Source organism: Lactuca virosa, chromosome 9, assembly GCF_052849685.1.
Source record: "Lactuca virosa cultivar CGN04683 chromosome 9, Lactuca_virosa_CGN04683_v6, whole genome shotgun sequence".
Lineage (NCBI taxonomy): Eukaryota > Viridiplantae > Streptophyta > Magnoliopsida > Asterales > Asteraceae > Lactuca > Lactuca virosa.
Window position 1 is genome coordinate 297,754,649 of NC_136434.1, and position 20,052 is coordinate 297,774,700.

Here is a 20,052-nt window from a genome sequence, read left to right on the forward strand (position 1 = left end):
CCAAGGAGAACAACAACAATAGCAAGAAGAGGGTTTGGAACAAGAGGAAGGGCAAATCTCCTCTGGAACCTGCAAAGAAGCAACAAGTAGTGGCAGTCCATGCTACTACTGTACCTGCTACCATACCCGCTGCTATACCTGCTGCTGTCCCTAATAACCTTGCACCAGCTAAGCCCTATGCTGGTATCCTCCCTAAATGCAACAAGTGTAATTTTCATCACAACAGAAATTGCCGAGACATACAGTGCCGTAACTGCAACAGGAAAGGGTATACTGCCCGATTCTGTAGAATACCACCCCAACCACTTAACCAAGCACCTGCCGCTGGAGTAGGCCGAGCATGCTACCAATGCGGTGATATGGGGCACTTCATGAAAGATTTCCCAAAAGCTGGAAATGCCGGTGGAGTTGGGAGGATTTTAGCACTGGGTCATGAAGAAGCGGTGGCAGACCCTGCTGTGGTCATGGGTACGTTCCTTCTCAACAATACTTATGCATGCATTCTATTTGATTGTGGTGCTGAGAGGAGCTTCGTGAGCCATAATTTTAATCATCTATTAAATCAAAACCCCCAACCACGAAATGAAACGTTCACAGTAGAAATGGCTAACGGGAAATCTGAATCCACCAACGATATATACATAGGATGTATCCTTACCTTGAATGACTTGTCTTTCCCAATAGACCTTATGCCGGTCTCTATCAAAAGTTTTGAAATCATAATAGGTATGGATTGGTTGTGCCCCAACCATGCCAACATCCTATGTTATGAAAGAGTTGTTCGTTTGAACTTGCCAACTAATGAAATTCTTATTATCTATGGTGACAAACCCGGAACGAACCTTCGGATCATTTCTTGTATCAAGGCACATAAGTACCTTCGCAAAGAGTACTGTGCTTTCTTAGCCCACGTCATAGACAAAAAGCAAGAAGTATATCGCGAGCATTCCAGAGGTTTGCAACTTTCCCGATATCTTTCCCGATAATCTTCCAGGAGTACCTCCCGAACGATAAGTCGAATTCCGAATCGACTTAATCCCTGGAGCTACCCCTGTAGCCAAATCCCCCTATCGTCTTGCACCTTCTGAAATGCAAGAATTATCCAGCCAACTTAACGAACTACTTAGTAAAGGTTTCATAAGACCAAGCTTCTCACCATGGGGAGCACCGGTTTTGTTCGTAAAGAAGAAGGATGGATCATTCTGCATGTGCATAGACTACCGCGAGCTGAATAAACTTACCATCAAAAATCAATATCCTTTACCTCGCATTGACGATCTGTTCGACCAACTTCAAGGTGTGAACTACTTCTCGAAAATAGACTTAAGATCCGGGTATCACCAGTTATGGAGTTTGGAGGAAGACATTCCCAAGAACGCGTTTAGAACTCGTTATGGTCATTACGAGTTTATAGTGATGCCATTCGGATTGACGAATGCACTTGCTGTGTTCATGGATCTAATGAACAGAGTGTGTCGTTCATTCCTGGACAAATTCGTCATAGTCTTCATCTACGACATCCTTATCTACTCAAGAAGCAGAGAAGAACATGTCCTACATCTTCGTCAAATATTACAAACCCTTAGGACAAAAAAACTCTATGTGAAGTTTTCAAAGTGCGAGTTTTGGATTAGGAAGGTTGAATTCCTAGGTCACGTGGTCAGTTCAGAAGGAATACACGTGGACCCTTCCAAAATCAAAGCAATTGAAAACTAGCCAGCACCCAAAACACCTACATAAATCCATCAATTCTTAGGTCTTGCTGGCTACTATCGCAGATTCATCCAAAATTTCTCCCGAATCGCTAAACCGCTTACCACCCTGACGCAAAAAGGTGTAACTTTTAGTTGGGGAGAGAAGCAAGAAGCAGCATTTCAAACGCTCAAACTAGCCTTGTGCAGTGCACCGATCTTGTCTCTACCCGAAGGGACAGAAGACTTTGTAGTGTACTGCGATGCTTCAAATCAAGGGCTTGGGTGTGTACTTATGCAAAGAGGAAAGGTTATCTCCTACGCCTCACGAAAACTTAAGACGCATGAAGTCAACTATACAACACACGACCTTGAACTAGGAGCGGTGGTATTTGCTCTGAAGATCTGGAGACATTACTTATATGGCACGAAATGCACAATATTCACGGACCATAAAAGTCTCCAGCACATCTTCGATCAGAAAGAGCTGAACATGAGACAACGACGATGGGTGGAGCTACTGAATGACTACGAATGTGAAATTCTTTATCACCTTGGTAAAGCAAACATAGTAGCTGACGCCCTTAGCAGAAAAGAATACTCGGGTTGCCGAGTAAAGTCGTTGACCATGACAATCCATTCACATCTGTCCACACAGATCAAAGAAGCTCAACTTGAAGCCTTGAAACCCGAAAACGTGGCAGGTGAAACTCTGAGAGGAATGGATAAGAACTTCGAAGCCAGGGATGATGGAGTCTACTATTTCATGAACCGGATCTGGACACCAAAGTTCGGTGGTTACAGAGACGTGGTTATGAATGAAGCATACAAAACCCGATACTCCATTCATCCAGGTTCAGACAAGATGTATCTGGACCTTAAGAAAGTATACTGGCGGCCTAACATGAAGGCCGAAATCGCTACCTTTGTGGGCAAGTGCCTTACTTGTGCCAAAGTCAAGGTAGAGTACCAGAAACCTTCAGGTTTATTACAACAACCTGAAATCCCTGAATGGAAGTGGGAGCGGATTACAATGGATTTCATAACCAAATTACCCAAGACTTCGGGTGGTTATGATACTATTTGGGTAATCGTTGACAGATTAACCAAATCCGCACACTTCTTGCCAATAAAAGAAACCGACAAGATGGAGAAACTAACCCGAACTTACCTCAGGGATATTGTTAGACTGCATGGTGTACTGATATCTATTATTTCGGACCGAGATAGTAGATTCACCTCTCGTTTCTGGCAGTCTTTACAAAACTCTTTGGGAACTAGGCTGGACATGAGTACAGACTACCATCCACAAACCGACGGACAAAGTGAGAGGATGATTCAAACACTAGAAGACATGTTGCGAGCTTACGTGACAGAGTTTGGAAAGGCATGGGATATTCATTTACCCCTTGCTGAATTCTCTTATAACAATCGTTATCACACTAGCATTAAGGCTGCTCCATTCGAAGCCCTCTATGGCCGCAAGTGCAGATCCCCTCTGTGTTGGGCTGAAGTGGGTGACACGCAGCTAGCTAGAGGTTAAACTCCTGGCAGTGCTCTCACTGGTCCGGAAATCATTCGAGAAACCACCGAAAAAATCGTACAAATTCGGGAGCGACTTAAAGCTTCCAGAGATAGACAGAAAAGCTACGCTGACAAACGGAGAAAACCCTTGGAATTCTAGGTTGGTGACCGCGTCTTGTTAAAGGTCTCACCCTGGTAGGGAATGATACGCTTTGGAAAACATGACAAATTGAGTCCAAGGTACATAGGACCCTTCGAAATTCTTGCTAGAATTGGTCCTGTAGCTTACAAACTTCGACTACCCCAAGAACTAAATAACATTCATCCTACCTTCCACGTTTCGAACTTGAAAAAGTGTCTATCTGACGAGACTCTTGTGATCCCACTCGAGGAAATCAAGTTAAACGAGAGTCTCAACTTCGTGGAAGAACCCGTAGAGATTCTAGACAGGGAAGTTAACAAAAACCAAACAAAGTCGTATCCCGATAGTGAAGGTTCGCTGGAATACAAAACGGGGACCTGAATTCACTTGGGAACGGGAGGATCAAATGAAACAAAAGTATCCACATCTTTTTCCCTAGTCTAACTGAAATTCAAATTTCGGGACGAAATTCTCTCTAACGGGGGGATAATGTAACAAACCGTTATTTCAAACCTATGTAATAATGTAGGTCAATGTGTATTTCTTTTTAAATAATAAAGAGAAATTTTAGCATAATGTGTATATTTACATAATTGACCCTCAAAAATAAATTATTAGACAATCTCGATTGGGATGAACCAAGTGATAGAGATTGTAACAAGGTTTCCAAAAACATAAAGAACACTAAAATCCGAGTTATAACGAAGAAGTTATGAACAATCGAAAATCCACGTCAAAACTGGCAAAACACTGTTCAGTGTAAAAACTGAATTTTCAATAAAAGGCTTTTTAGCCTTAACAATCTAAATAAAAGTTGTAGTTTATGTTAAACCGAGAACTTTCATAAAAAGAACGGAAAAATCTGACTTCGTATGAGGAAGTTATGATTTTTCTAACTTTCATTATAACATTGTACAGCTAAAAACTCGAAATAAAGACCGAGCGATTTTTAAACGATACAACCTAAACGAGAATTGAAGGTCTCGTCGGTAGTAGTACAACGGTAAAAAGACAGACAAAAACGGACGTCGGATGAAGAAGTTATGAATTTTTAACAGATTCCCGTCCCGGTCTGTTTAAAATAATAATATTAAAAATAAAAATCAAAATTAGCCGACGAAGTCTAAACGAAAGTCGTAGAGTATGATTTTATCTACGCGTGCATATAAAGAACGCCAACAACGGAGCTCGTATGCAAAAGTTATGATTTTTGCAAGTTTTTGGCACAAAAATAAAGAAAAATCGAAAAATCGGGCAATTTTGCATGACACGTCATCCTCGCACGTGTCAGCTGCTGATTGGACCGAAGCCTTGCGTGGCACCTTCTGATTCGACCAACTCTGCGGTCCAGTCATCCTCGGACAACCTCGCATGAGACACCCCGGAGATGCCCCTCGGACACCCCCTTCGCACGTGCCCTTCTCCTACTGGACCGAAGTCTGGTCCAATCCGAACCTGGCACCTGCGAGCCTGCTGTCTGAAGTGAGGCCCTTCCTTCGCCACCTGTCCGACACGCGTCAGCCTCGTATGGCCTCGGGTCCGAAGCTTCGGCCTATAAAAGGCAAGCGAGGGCTTCCGAGAAATTTACACTTTTCACCCTAAAATTCACACTTTTTCACATTTTCCACTTCCATAAACTTATACACAACCCCTAAAGCCCAAGTATCAAGTCTCGAACCCTAAGCAAGCCTCGAAGCCCTGAGATTCCCGAGAAGTTTACCTCTCTCCTGTCGAAACTCTGCCCGATTTGAGCCGGTTTCTCGACAAATAAACTCCTTTTCGTGAAACGAAACTCTGTCCGATTCACCACCTATCAAGTGAGTTCATACCCCCGTATTTTCATAATTTCTACTGTTTTAAGGGGGGGAATACAAGCATAACATAAGAACTTTGTGTTATAAAATGATGATTTCAAATCATGATAAAACAACATTAAATCATTAAAAATACTCAAAACACTAAACTCTTTTATCATCTTATATTTTTCCCCAAAATTCATGTTTGTGTATATATATATATATATATATATATATATATATATATATATATATATATATATATATATATATATATATATATATATATATATGTACATAACTAAGATTTAAAAGGCTTAGGATTGATAACTCATTCCGGGTCATTTTCCTTGTTTGGATTTGGGCTTATAGTACCGGTTATTTGTCCGAGTGTCGTTTAGATTTTACTTATATATAAAATTGTATATGTATATAAATATAATAGTTATTTCATCAGTTTAACTACCTTTGTAACATGCTGAGCAAGGGATTACATGCAAACATGGTTAAATACACATTCAGAAAGTACATATAAATTATAATAGGTATAATTTATACATAGAACAATAATTCATGATTCAAGTATACTAGAATACACAGTCTTACAAGAAACAAGGGTTTTGATACAGAACAAAATCAAGGGTTTACACTTATCAAATACATGTTAGAAATTCTAATTCAAGAACATACTGTCAATCATTATTTCATAATGATTGGGTTTTGATTCAAGAACATACTGTCAATCATTTATTTCAGAATGATTGGGTTTTCATAACTAATATACATGTAACGTTTATATGCTTTTTATGAGACACTCTATTCAGGTTGTTTAATTTATTTTAGACAACATAGGAAAAGTCCTGACATTATAACCAGAATCTCCAGCCGGGGATCGAAACAAGTTGTGTGTAGATCTATATCGGGATTGACAACCTCGCACTCAGGCTGCTAGCTACAGTCAGGCTTACAAGCCGATGAGTGGTAATTTTTATCACCAGTTTAAACGCCCACAAAGCATTTGTTTCAGGCCATCAGTCATAGTATGGTTATAATAACTCATTTAAAAGATATTAACAATACGTTAGTGTATAAACAACTAAACGAAAGTACACATTCAAAGTACCAGTTTACAGAATACAAAATACCAAGGGTTCAATACAGTTTTCAATAACAGCTGGTGGAGCCAGGCACACTCTCAGTTACAAGTTTTCATAAAGGAATACAAATACAAAACATTGATACAAAGAGAACGACTTTATGGGAATAAAACTACTTTTCATATACAACAGAAAATATAGGATTTTCTGGAACAAATTACATATACAAGATACAGAGACATCCTTTAAACATAAACACTTATGCACTCACTCAACTTTATGTTGATACTCTCTTTTCAATTTACTTGTATTCTCAGGGAAATAATACACATGTACTCCCCGATCTTTTTGAGAAGATGGAGCTATGTTGAGTCATATCTTCTTTTGTATAACTATATTTTGGTTCAATATATAATGATTGAACACATGTAAATACTTATACCTTTTAAATACAATGGTTGTTTGTACTTTGATTACTATGATGCATGTATTGTGATACTACAATTAAAGTCCTCCACCCCCGGACGTTTCCGCCGTCTGGTTTGGGGGTGTGACAGTATGGGCCCGTACTACCGGGAGCAGAGGATCTGTACTCGAATCGAGGAAGGCTGAGACAAGACCAGGAAACTTGTGGTAGATGTAATCCCTCTAGTGATATCAGTATTTCTGACGATTGTCATTATGTGTTTACAGAATGGTGGTACTACGTCCTAGACCAGCAGTTGGCAGTTCAGGAGAGGGATCGGGTTCGGGTTCAGGTTCCGAGCCAGTGGATGAGAGGCTACGCGAGTTCATCGCGTCAGAGATCACTAGAGGCATCCTTGATGCGACCCCGATCATATTTGGGTCGATCAAGGAAGGGATAGTAGAGTTGATGGAGGATCGTCTCAGGGCGTTCAGGAGTGACATGGCGTCCAGCCAGTCAGGATCACGCACACTGTCCTTTAAGGACTTTAGGGGCAGTGGTGCGCCGGATTTCCATGGGGCGAAGAACCCCATTGCTGCCAGACGATGGATTGCAGACATTGAGTCTGCACAGTTGACTAGCTTCTGCCCTGAGGGGTCGAGGGTACGATATACAGATAAATGCTTGCAACACTTTTGTATCCTACAATATCATATTCCAAATCAGTTAAAAAGTATCACTTAAAAAATCGATTTCAAATAATAAATGGATTTTAGAGATGAGAAGAGAAGAAATAAAATCGATTTGAAAAAATCAAGTTTTGAGAAGAAAGAAATTTATTTCAACAAATGATAGAATCTAAAAAATCAATTTTTAAGAAGAAAGAAAATCGATATCATCGGCGTTGGTGGAGGAACTAACGGCACTGATGGAGGCGAGACGTGGAAGTCTTGGTGGACGGTGATCGACTGGTTGTGACATCGTTGGTAAGAGGACCGATGCCATCATCTTAATTGTGGGTGAATAAATGTCATGAATCTTTGCCTTAGTCCAGTCCATCGGCGTCTGGGGAAAGGAGGAGCAATGGAGGGCTTTGTGATAGTGGATGGTATGATTTTATGGTAACAACACCTTGCTTCAACGGATTTCTATGTATATCTAGTATTTATTTTTAGATTAATAAATTATGATAATATAAAGTTACCAAAATACCCTTTAACAATTTATTATTTATTTATTTATTTTTTAAATTTTGATTGGTCGACAATCAATCTTACATCCATACAATAGATAGTTAGAATACATAAACCTATCTCTCTCTTTCTTTCTCTCTCTCTCTCTCTCTCTATATATATATATGTATATATATATATATATATATATATATATATATATATATATATATATATATATATATATATATAAAGAGAGAGAGAGAGAGAGAGAGGTAGGTTCAAATGTTTCTCACATCTATTATGTGCTAGAATGCACCAATTAGAATTTAGTAAAAATTATATGTATATTAAATGATATCCATACTTATAATTTCTTTTTATGGAAACTAATTAAATTCGTCATTAATGTCAACAATAGTATTCTATCAGAATGAGAGTATATTCTAGAAGAATGAGAGTGTATTCTAGAAGAGTGAGAGTGTATTCTAGCAGAATGAGAGTGTATTCTAATATAATACACTCTCGTTCATCATATTCCATGCAACTTGATTGGATTTTAAATGAATGAGTTTTGAAACAAAAATGAACCCATACATAAAAACCTAGGTGCAAATTTATTCTGAAAGAATGCTACTGCTAACATTAATGACGAATTTAATTAGTTTCCATAAAAGATAATTATAATTATGGATATCATTTAATATACATATAATTATGGAAATCATTTAATATCTATCTTTATTTAATTAAATAATTAATTGATTTTACAAAATTCCTATTGGTGCATTCTAGCACCCAATAAATGTAAGAAACACATTAACCTAACCATATATATATATATATATATATATATATATATATATATATATATATATATATATATATATATATATATATATATATATATATAAGATCCGTTGACAACTCATAGTTTCCCGAGAACCAGAGAACTAAAGGTGAAACGTTAGATCAAAGTAAACTCATTAAGGGCTTGATCATAATCTTAACAATCTCATTTAATGTTCAATTTTTTGTGTTATTGGAAATATTAATAAAAAGGTCTTAAAATTAACATAATAAATCAAAATTTCATAATTTTTTTAAATAAAAATTTTCGATATTTGTAAAAAATGTAAATTTTTTAACTCTTTTTGGAAAACTTTAATTTTTAAAAAAAAAATTGAAAAAAATAATTTTTAAAAAAACTGCAATATTATTAAAACAGTAAATTTTGAAAAATCAATAAATTTATAAAAAAAAAACTGGAATATTCATAAAAAAGAACTATAATTTTTTAACCAAAAAAATCAACGTTTTAAGTGCATATATACATATTTTTCAATTACATATATGTATCTTTCTTAAACTATAATATTCGTAAGTAATCATATAAAAAATCCATTTTTATTTAATAATCTATAAACACAATTTTACAAGTATTTTATTCGATACAAAATAAAATATAAAAAAAACAAAATATACTACGAAATTTCAAAGCGTTTTCATGTTTTCGTGTCAAAATTTCCATATATTTTTTTTAATTTATCACTTTTCACCTCTTCAATATTTTCCACAAATTCTTCTAAATCTACAAGAAAATAAAAAAAAATTGATTAATGCAAGAAAACTCACAAAAATACATGTGTGCATATCGACGTAATTAATATGTGATTCACTTGTAATTTATATGAGAATCACATGTAATTCATATGAGATTTAATTGTGACTTACATGTGATTCATATGTGAATTACATGTGAATCACATATAATTCATATGTGATTCACTTGTGGTTTACATGCGAATTACATGTGCAACGCCTGGTTCCTGGTATGCACTTAATTCATTTATTTATTCATTTTGGAAGGGCTACTCGACGAGTTGGTGGCCCTAACTCGTCGAATAGAAGGCAATATATGCGCGGGTTTTAAGTGAGATACTCGACGAGTCGGAGACCTAACTCGACGAGTAGGACATGCTAGATGAAACCCTAATCTTTAGGGCTTGCACCCTATTTAAGCATCATATCTGGCCTCCATCCCAGCCTCCATCACCTCCAAACCCTAATCTCGAAACCCTAATCAACCTTGATTGATCTTGAGTTATTTCTTGCCATTTTTGTGATTTAAAGCTAGAAGAAGGAAACAAAGGCTTGGAGTTGTAGAAGGAAGGTTGAAGATCCGGAGTTAAGGAATCATTTCTATCTTCATAGAGGTATTAAGCTTATACCTTGGCTGCTATCCACTTAGATCTCCTTCTTAGCTTGTATGTTGTCATTTTTGGGCCATTTCCAAGGTCATTCCGAGATTTGAACTCTTGGGGATAAAAGGACTTCACATCTGGGCACTCGTGAGCTTTAGAAGCTCAAAGTTGCCACCTTTATTCGACCATGACTCCATTCTATGACTTAGACCTTTATTTTGGCTTGTATTGGGTGTTTTAGCTTCATAACATCATGCATGCACGTAAAGTTAGCAACTTTACATGTCATGCTAGTCTAAGGAGTCACATGGAGGACTCGACGAGTTGTTCTTGGACTCGGTGAGTCCGGTCATGAACCCTAACCCCTTTTTTGGTTGTGAGTGAAACCATTGAGTTTAGGAGATGACCCAGTGAGTTGGACAAGATTAGGACTCGGAAGCTGAAGAACTCGACGAGTCCAAGGAGGGACTCGACGAGTTAGAGTCGATATGTCCCGATGTTATGACAGGAAGAACTCGACAGGGACTCGACGAGTTGACTTAGTTGACCACGGGTCTGAGTAGTACATGAGCTCACCGAGTTGGGAGATGACTCGACGAGTTGGTGTTGACTGGGAGTTGACCTTGACTTTGGCGTTGACCATGATGTTGACTTTGACCAGGGGTAAAATGGTCATTTTACCCTGAGAAGGATTATCAGATTCTGACTAAGTGTTATTGTGATATTGATAGTCGGGGAGTCGTTAGAGCAACTATCAGATATTCCTCATCGCGAGTTTTTGCAGACAACCTTGCGAAGTGAGTGTTCTCCAGTAGGAACGGGTGTAAGGCACCAAGGCCGGTCCGTTTAGATAGCAGTAGTTCCGGACCACGGTCCGATGCCGGGCGGGGCCCGAAGTAGGTTTATATGTTTTTTCGGATTCTGATATGATGTCGGGGCGGTCCCGAGGAATGATTGTATGCTTGTATGTGTGATGTCTTTGTGATTCTTACATGTGTTTGTTATGTGTTATGTGTCCGGGCTTAGGTCCGATACCGGGGCAAGCCCGAGGAATGTCTAGTTAATATGATATGATAGTATGTTCCGGACTCCGGTCCGATGCCGGGGCGGTCCCGAGGAATGTTAGTACGTTTCCGGATCTCGGTCCGATGTCGGGCGGGGCCCAAGGAATGTTTACATGCTAGTATTATGTGCTTATGTTATATGTTTGTTGATATGTACATGTATGCCGGGATCTGCTCGATGTCGGGCGGGGCCCGATGCCGAATAGGGTTCGATGTCGGGCGGGGCCTGATGCCGGGAAAGCCGTTGCCGAGCTTGACTCGATGTAGCAGGGTCGGGGCCCAAAACATGTTATTTGATATGTGTATGGTATGTGGTAGTTGGGGAGACTCACTAAGCTTCGTGATTACAGTTTTTAGTTTTGGTTTCATGTACTTCCACTAGCAAGGAGAAGGGCTTGGGATGATCGCATGACACACACCACAGTTTTAGCCTGGGATGTTTAGACTCTGATATTTTTATCATATGATTTTGATACAGTATTTGATATGATGATTTTGAGATACACGAATTAATTTTCTTTTATATATGAGGATGGTTGACTTATGGTTTATTTAATGATTTAATGTAACAAGGTAAATTTTGAAACAAATTTTTTCCTTTTTAATTATAATAAAACACATATCACATATCCCAAAACACCAATTATCCATCGACAATATAGTTTTCAAAAATATTTATCACAATCCAGGATCCATAAAACATATAACTCCGACTCGGTGGGTGTGTGTACAATCAAGTCGGTGCCTTCCTGCGATCCTCGGAAGTACCTGAAACACATAAACACATAACACGGTAAACACGAATGCTTAGTGAGTTCCCCAAAATACCACATATATCACATTAGCCACTCGAGGCTATAACACTGTAAGACCCTCTGGTCCGTGTGTCTCAGTGGGACCCTCCATTCCCACGGCTCGTTGGACCCTCTGGTCCGGTCGAAGTGAGAACCCTCCGGTCTCATGGCTCGGTGGACCCTCTGGTCCGGTCTCAGCATCACATAATATAGCACAAATATACATAAACATAAACAATGCACAAATCAAGTAAGCACATAAGAACCTCTGGTCACACATAACTACCACTCTAGGTAAAGTATAATGAGAAAACTCACCTCGCAGCTAGTAGGAAATAGACACGCACTCGAGAATCCTGAACTAGCCTCCGCCTAACGCATTAGACAAACGTTTCAATCAATATCCCCCATTTCCTCATTTACACCTAAAGGCCTCTTTTCTCTTTCTACTCACTTGGATGGGTAAAAGACCATTTTACCCCTCCATGGTCTTAATGTTCCTAATTGACCCACTCTCAAGTCAACAAAAGTCAATATGAGTCAACAGCCAAAGTTGACCCGACTCGCCGAGTGCACTCAGGTGACTCGCCGAGTCCACTAGTATCCTCTGAATTCTTCCAAGGGTCTCACACAGCTCGTCGAGTTAACACCTAACTCGACGGGTTATCACTGGGTCACGAATCGATGGGGCAACCCGAGTCAAATAACACTAAGGCAGGTACAAAACTCACAAGAAAAGCACTTATGCATCACACAATATAAGAACAACATAACTCAATTAAAATAAATAAAAGAACACATACCGGCCACGACATCAGGTGCTGTGTGGACCTCCTCCGCTGTCAGCTGAAAACCTCTCCCGCGAGCCTTCGGTACCTCGGCCTTCACTGGCCGGCTCTCTGTAGCTCGTGTAGTAGCAGGGGCAGATCCATGTGATGATCCCTGTAGCAGCTGTGGGCACTCGGCCTTCCGATGGCCGGTCTGGTTGCAATGGAAACAAACTGAAAACCCCTTGGGGAAATCCCTCGTGATATGCCCCTCGTTGCCACACTTGTAGCAAACACCAGCTCGACACACCCCCTCATGACTCTTGTCGCACTTTCCACAAGTGCGGCCCTTCTGGCCTCCATATCTCGAATCAGCGGGCTTTTCCCGCTTGGCTGCGGGCTGAGACTGTGCCGGTCGCCTATCCCTCCCCTGAGACTCCGCCTCCTCTCTGGCCTGAGTCTCTAGCTCAATCTCCCTCTTCCGGGCATTTTCCTGAAGCTCAGCAAATGTCCGGTATGCCGAGTTCGCCACGAACTCGCGAATATCCCTCCTAAGTATGCTCAAGTATCGGCTCTTCTGTGTCTGCTCGGTAGACATGTGCTCAGGGCAGAACAACGCCCTCTCATGGAACATCCTCGTAATCACTGTCATAGACTTTGTCCTCTGCTTGAGGGACAAGAACTCCTAGGCCAACCGTTCCCTCTCCACCGGGGGAACATACTCGTCTCGAAACATAGTAGTAAACCTCTCCCAAGACACTGCTGTGAGCTCTGCAGGAGTGAATCTGGTTGTCACAAACTTCCACCAGTCCTTCGCCCCCAAGCGAAGTTGGTTCAGCGCGAACCGTACCCTCAAATGTTCTGGACAGGAACAAGTGTAGAAACACCCCTCGATGTTAGAGATCCATCACATCGCGGCAATCAGATCCCGAGTCCCGTCAAACACCGGTGGCTTCGTGTTGCTGAACTCCCGGTACAGCAACGAGTGACCCCCATGTGGCCTGGCAGCAGCGACAACTGCAGTGGCTGCAGCAGCAGCCGCCTCGGTAATCACAGCGTAACGCTCATCAAATGTCTCAATCAAGGTGGTCTTAATAGACCCAAACATCTCGGGAATCTCTGCTCGGATGGCTGCGACCACCTCCTCATGAATCATCCTGCGAATCTCCTCGTCACTGGTACCACTGGTACCACTGCCCCCTGGGTTGTGACGCGTACCCACCATGATGTCTCTCTGAAACACAACACAAAATAATCAGAGACTCGATCGAGAATACTCACACTCGATCACTCACCCCTACTTGTTCCTTAACACCCTAAAGATTCTTACTTGGACTGCTTACCGATCCGGTGCTTCCAGTAGTACGGGCCCAATACTACCTTTCACACCGCATCCGTATTCATCCCAATTCCTCCTCCTAGGATCCCAGATCGCAAGTACTCTATGCCTCTCTGAACACATGCTACTCTCTAGTAGGCCTCTCATAGGCTCCTCTCTGCTACCTACTCGCACTCAAAGCAACTCACAGCAGCAGTAACTCCTAGGCTAAGGCATCACAAATCAGGCCACTCTAGTCCTAAGATATGAAATACCTAGCCTACTCTCTAGCATGCATAGTATATATCTCATAATATCGCATAACACATAAAATAAGGGTATTTTGGGAAATCACCGTTCGGGCGCTGGCTGATTGTACACACTACTCCTTTCCGCTTTTCTCTTGAAAACTCTTACTCGTTTTTAGGAAAAATCGTTTTTCTTGAAAAAATTTCTCAAATCCTCAGTTTGAGTCCAGACATACCCGAAGGTGTATCCGAATCCCTCAAACCAAGGCTTTGATACCAACTTGTAACAACGTAAATTTTCAAACAAAATTTTCCTTTTTAATTATAATAAAACACATATCACATATCCCAAAACACCAATTATCCATCGACAATATAGTTTTCAAAAGTATTTATCACAATCCAGGATCCATAAAACATATAACTCCGGCTCAGTGGGTGCGTGTACAATCAAGCCGGTGCCTTCCCGCGATCCTCGGAGGTACCTGAAACACATAAACACATAACACGGTAAGCACGAATGCTTAGTGAGTTCCCCAAAATACCACATATATCACATTAGCCACTCGAGGCTATAACACTGTAAGACCCTCCGATCCGTGTGTCTCAGTGGGACCCTCCAATCCCATGGCTCGTTGGACCCTCTGGTCCGGTCTCAGCATCACATAATATAGCACAAATATACATAACACATAAACAATTCACAACTCAAGTAAGCACATAAGACCCTCTGGTCACACATAACTACCACTATAGGTAAATATAGTGAGAAAACTCACCTCACAGCTAGTAGGAAATAGACACGCACTCGAGAATCCCGAACTAGCCTCCGCCTAACGCATTAGATAAACATTTCAATCAATATCCCCCATTTCCTCATTTACACCTAAAGTCCTCTTTTCTCTTTCTACTCTCTTGGATGGGTAAAAGACCATTTTACCCCTCTATGGTCTCAATGTTCCTAATTGACCCACTCTCAAGTCAACAGAAGTCAATATGAGTCAACAACCAAAGTTGACCCGACTCGCCGAGTGCACTCAGGTGACTCGCCGAGTCCACTAGTATCCTCTGAATTCTTCCAAGGGTCTCACACAGCTCGTCGAGTTAACACCTAACTCGACGGGTTATCACTGGGTCACGAATCGCTGGGGCAACCCGATCTGACTCGTCGAGTCATCTCATAGACTCGGCGAGTTGACTCATCTGGATGTCTCATTTGGACGTCTGAGGTCAGATCTACAACTCCAACCTCTAGATCTAGCCTCCTAATACCCAAAAGTCAGGTAAAGGTTCGATCTTGATGACCATGCATGGCATAAATGCTCCATAATGCCATCATAAGCTCCAAGGAAGGTCAAATGCATGGGGACCTACCTCTAACTAAATAAAGTTCGAATCTTTGGACCCTCAAGGTCCTTTCTAGTCCAGATCTGAGGTTCTAACCTCAAACCATGCCCAAATAGCTCAAGAACACAATATGCTTGAGAGAAAACCCTAAAAGCTCCCAAAAATGAGATCTAACAAACAATAGGTCAAGATGAGAGCTTTATACCTCTGAATAGCAGCTAATGACAGAGGAATGCAAGATCCACAACCTTCTCTTGATTAAATGTAACGCCCGTGTTTCTAGGCTAGGCATTAATATTGACGTAATAGTCTAGGTTAACCTTTGTAACTCATTTTGAAGTAATAAAGAGGAATTATGTGAATATTATGTGAATTATGTGCTTATCTGCTTAATTATTATGATTAATGAATTAAGAATAAAAATAAGCGTCGAAAATAAATATTAGATAAAGCCGATATCTATTAAGAAAGTTGTAGTGGCCGAAACTAGGATTCCGGATATATAAAGAATACCGAAATCCGAGTTATAACGAAGAAGTTATGACATGTCAAAGTTCCGCGACAAAACCGGCACGGCGCCGAATGGCGTAAAAAGTGAGTTTTTGATAAACTGCTTTTTAGTCTTGGTGATCTAAATGAAATTCGTAGTGTTCGTTAAACCGAGAGTATGCATAAAAAGAACGGCCAAATCTGACTTCGTATGAGGAAGTTATGATTTTTCTAAGTTTCAGCTTAGCAGTAGACAACTAAAAACTTGAATTTTAGATCGAGTGATCTTTAGTCGACACAACCTAAACGAGAATCGAAGGTCTCATCAATAGTAGTACAACGGTAAAAAGACAGACGAAAACGGACGTCGGATGAAGAAGTTATGAATTTTTAACGGATTTTCTTGTCCCGGTCTGTTAAAAATAATAATATTAAATATAAAGTCAAAATTAGCCGACAGAGTCTAAACGAAAGTTGTAGAGCATAATTTTACCTATGCGTGCATATAAAGAACGTCAAAAACGGAGCCCGTATGCGAAAGTTATGGATTTTAGAAGTTTGCGACACAAAAATAAAGAAAAATGCTAAAACCGAGGAATTTCGCATGGCTGGTGTTCGGCCACGTCACCCTCGTCCGGCACCCGCCTCGTGTCCGAAGCAGCTTAGTCATCCGATGCGCTGTGCAACCGAGACTCTGACGCGTGCCCGGTGACTCCTCGCTTCCGAAGCCGCCTCGCCTCCGTCCGACGCGTGTTGCGCCGGTGTCCGAGTCTCGCACGAGCCACCTGCCTCCCTCGCATGCGCGCCATCTGGCCCCCTTTCGTTGCTACCGCGTGTCCACCTTTGGCCGAAGTCCTCCGAATCTTGCCCCTATAAATAGAAGGGTGCGAGACTTCCCGGGTATATTTTAGAAAATTACCCTTTTTCACCCTAAACTCCATATTTCTTTCATTTCGATTTCCCCCGAAGCCCCGGGATGATACCAAACACCTGAAATACGTTCCGAAGTGCCCAAAGACCTAGAAAAATTTATCTTTTTGGTTTTGAAGCTCCACCCTCGCAGAGCCCGGTGTTTCATTAAAACTCCCGGTTTTATCAGAAACGATTGTTTTAGGAAACGAAGTGCTGCCCAATTATCGTTAAATCAAGTGAGTGTATAGTCACTTTCATCTTACACATAGATATGAAGTATTTTATATAAAATACGTACTATGTGAATATATATTGTTTATTTATTGGAGATGGATGATGAATGAATGATTTATACAGATTTTTAAATAAATTAAACTGTATATGTATTTTTATCTACAAATATGTTGGGTAAAACATGGGTAGATAGTTGATGTGTGATGAAATAAAATGATGAGAGGCCTCGATGTTATTATGATCCAGTCATCTAGCGGAGTATGGATGATGACCACAGACTTTTCTAGATAGTCCTGTGGAACGCTGGCAGGCTCGCAACCTGTAAGTGTTAATGAGCTTGGGTGTACATTTGATGTAATCCATCTCCCACATGGTTGCCTTATTTGACATAAATTGCTGGGAAACCCCCAAAGCAATGTTGTCGCCCCGATAAAAATCCTTAGACTAGGTCCCTTGTGATAGTTGTTTTAGGGACGCAAAGTGAGGATAACGGGAATGGGTAATCGCGTTATTGTTGTTTGATGAAATTAATAAATTTATTTATTGTGGGTTGAAAACCCTATATGCTCACCAGGCTCCCAAACATGGCCCACTCAGTTTTCTTTGTATTATAGGTAGTGGCGCGAGAGCATAAGTCGAACGACTTATCAAGATATTTTGATTATAGACTTGTAGTGTATATAACTGTTGTAAGGCTTATAATGTGTCGTTTATGCTTTTGGTCTGTATCGGAACATGACATCCCGATTTTTGTTATATAATGAAAATACATTTCTTTAAGAAATGCTTTGGTAAATCTTATTTTATATATTTCGATTTGGGAACCAATTCCGCAACTCTTTTAAACAAAGAATTACTTTGAAATTATTTTAAAAGCATAAATTAAACCGGTCTTTTCTGGTCGTGAATTTGGGGATGTCACAGTTGGTATCAGAGCATTAGTTTAAACGAACTAGGAATTTGTAGGATTTCTAGACTTAAACTTAGAATGCTAAGTGATGATCGTGAGATGAGTGTCTACCCTATTTTAGACACGAGCACTAGTATATTTTAGGAAAGTTGCCTAAAATACTTTTATGTGCTAAATGTTATATGTTTGCCATATATGATGTTATTTGTTCGGATCTATGGTCTGTTGCCGACCGGATCTGGAAACTTTATGTGTTTAGGATTCTAAGCGCACGACTACGATATTAGAACTAGCATGTAAACGTTTTGGAGTGATAAGGAGAATTTAAAATATCGATCGTGGATAAAGATCTAAATTCGCCTTATTTGGTATATAGATTATAATGGCAAGAACTCACAGTGGAGTTGGAAATGCAAACGGAAACAGGAATCAACAACCTCAACCCCAAGTATTTGAGCAAGTACCTGTTGTAGCAGCTGCACCTGAGCCAATGACAATGGCTGGAGTACAAGCAATGATGCAGATGATGTTGGATGGCCAAATGGAAGAGACAAGGCGATTACTACAACAGAATAGGGAATAAACTACGATGCCTGTTGAACAGCCCGAAATGAATGAAGGGCAGTTGGAAGAAGGGAACTACGATGGGATTGTTGGTCAAGCCAACCCACCGATAGTTAGACGAAACCATCAGAATGAAGGAAATGACGGACGTGGATGTAAATACAAGGATTTTATGGCATCCAAACCATCGTGCCTATCTGGAAGCCCGACACCGGTGGAAGTCATGAATTGGATCTCCGAAATGGAGACAATGTTTGAAAGTTGCGAATGCAGCAACAGACAGAAAACCGCTCTCGCGATTCCTCTGTTATACTGAGCCTGTAACACCGGATTCCTGGTACGATTTTATTTAAGTATTTTCTTAAATTTTTGCCATGAACTCGGCGAGTCTGCGTCCCGACTCGCCGAGTAGCAGCGAGGTGGACACGGGATTTAAGCTGGGAACTCGGCGAGTCGACATATGGACTCGGCGAGTCCACCTGTCTGGATGAAACTCTATTTTCAGACATTGCACCCTATTTTACCCATTCTAAAACACCCATTTCGTCCCATTTTCCTCCCAGAGAGCAGTAGAGAACAACCCTAGCTCCTTTAGTGTTCTTGAGTGATTTTGATCTTCCAAAGAAGGTTTTGGAGCTTAGAAGAAGAAGGAGGAAGTTGGAGTGTTCCAGAAGTGAAGGTAGATCCGAAATCTACTCTGGGGAAGGCATCAAATCAGGTAATAAAACCCTCACTTTGCTCATTAGCTCTTAGGTTCCTTTTTGTCCCCAATGGTTGATCTTCAAGCCTTAAAACCCCCAGATTTCGTGTGTATATGTGATAACCAGACCCTAGGAACTGAGACCCATGAGTTGGATCAGTTGCATGTCTCAGATTTGGCCAGATTGGGTGAAGAGTCTAAGGGAACTCGGCGAGTGCCAAAGTGCACTCGGCGAGTTCCATGAAGATGGCCTTAGACTCGACGAGTTGGATGAACAACTCGGCGAGTCCTATGAAGATTGCCTGGTACTCGGCGAGTCGTTCTTCAAACTCGGCGAGTCCCTTGAATATAGCCTTGAACTCGGCGAGTTGTTCTTCAAACTCGGCGAGTCATATGAACTGTCACTAGGATAAGAAGGGTTTAAGTGTAGGAGGTCCAACCCTTCGTAGTCGCACGTGGAATTAGCAATTTAACGTGTAGCTATAGTCCCAGAATCTTCAAATCTCCAAGGTTGATGTTCTGATGGAAGATTAGAGCGAATTGTGAGATCTGTTCGTCGGACTCGGCGAGTCCCCCCTTGGACTCGGCGAGTCCTGTCGCGGGTTTGTTAGTTGTCCCTGTTTAGCGAGTCAGGCTGACTCAGTGAGTGGGAACAAGGACCCGATGAGTCAGA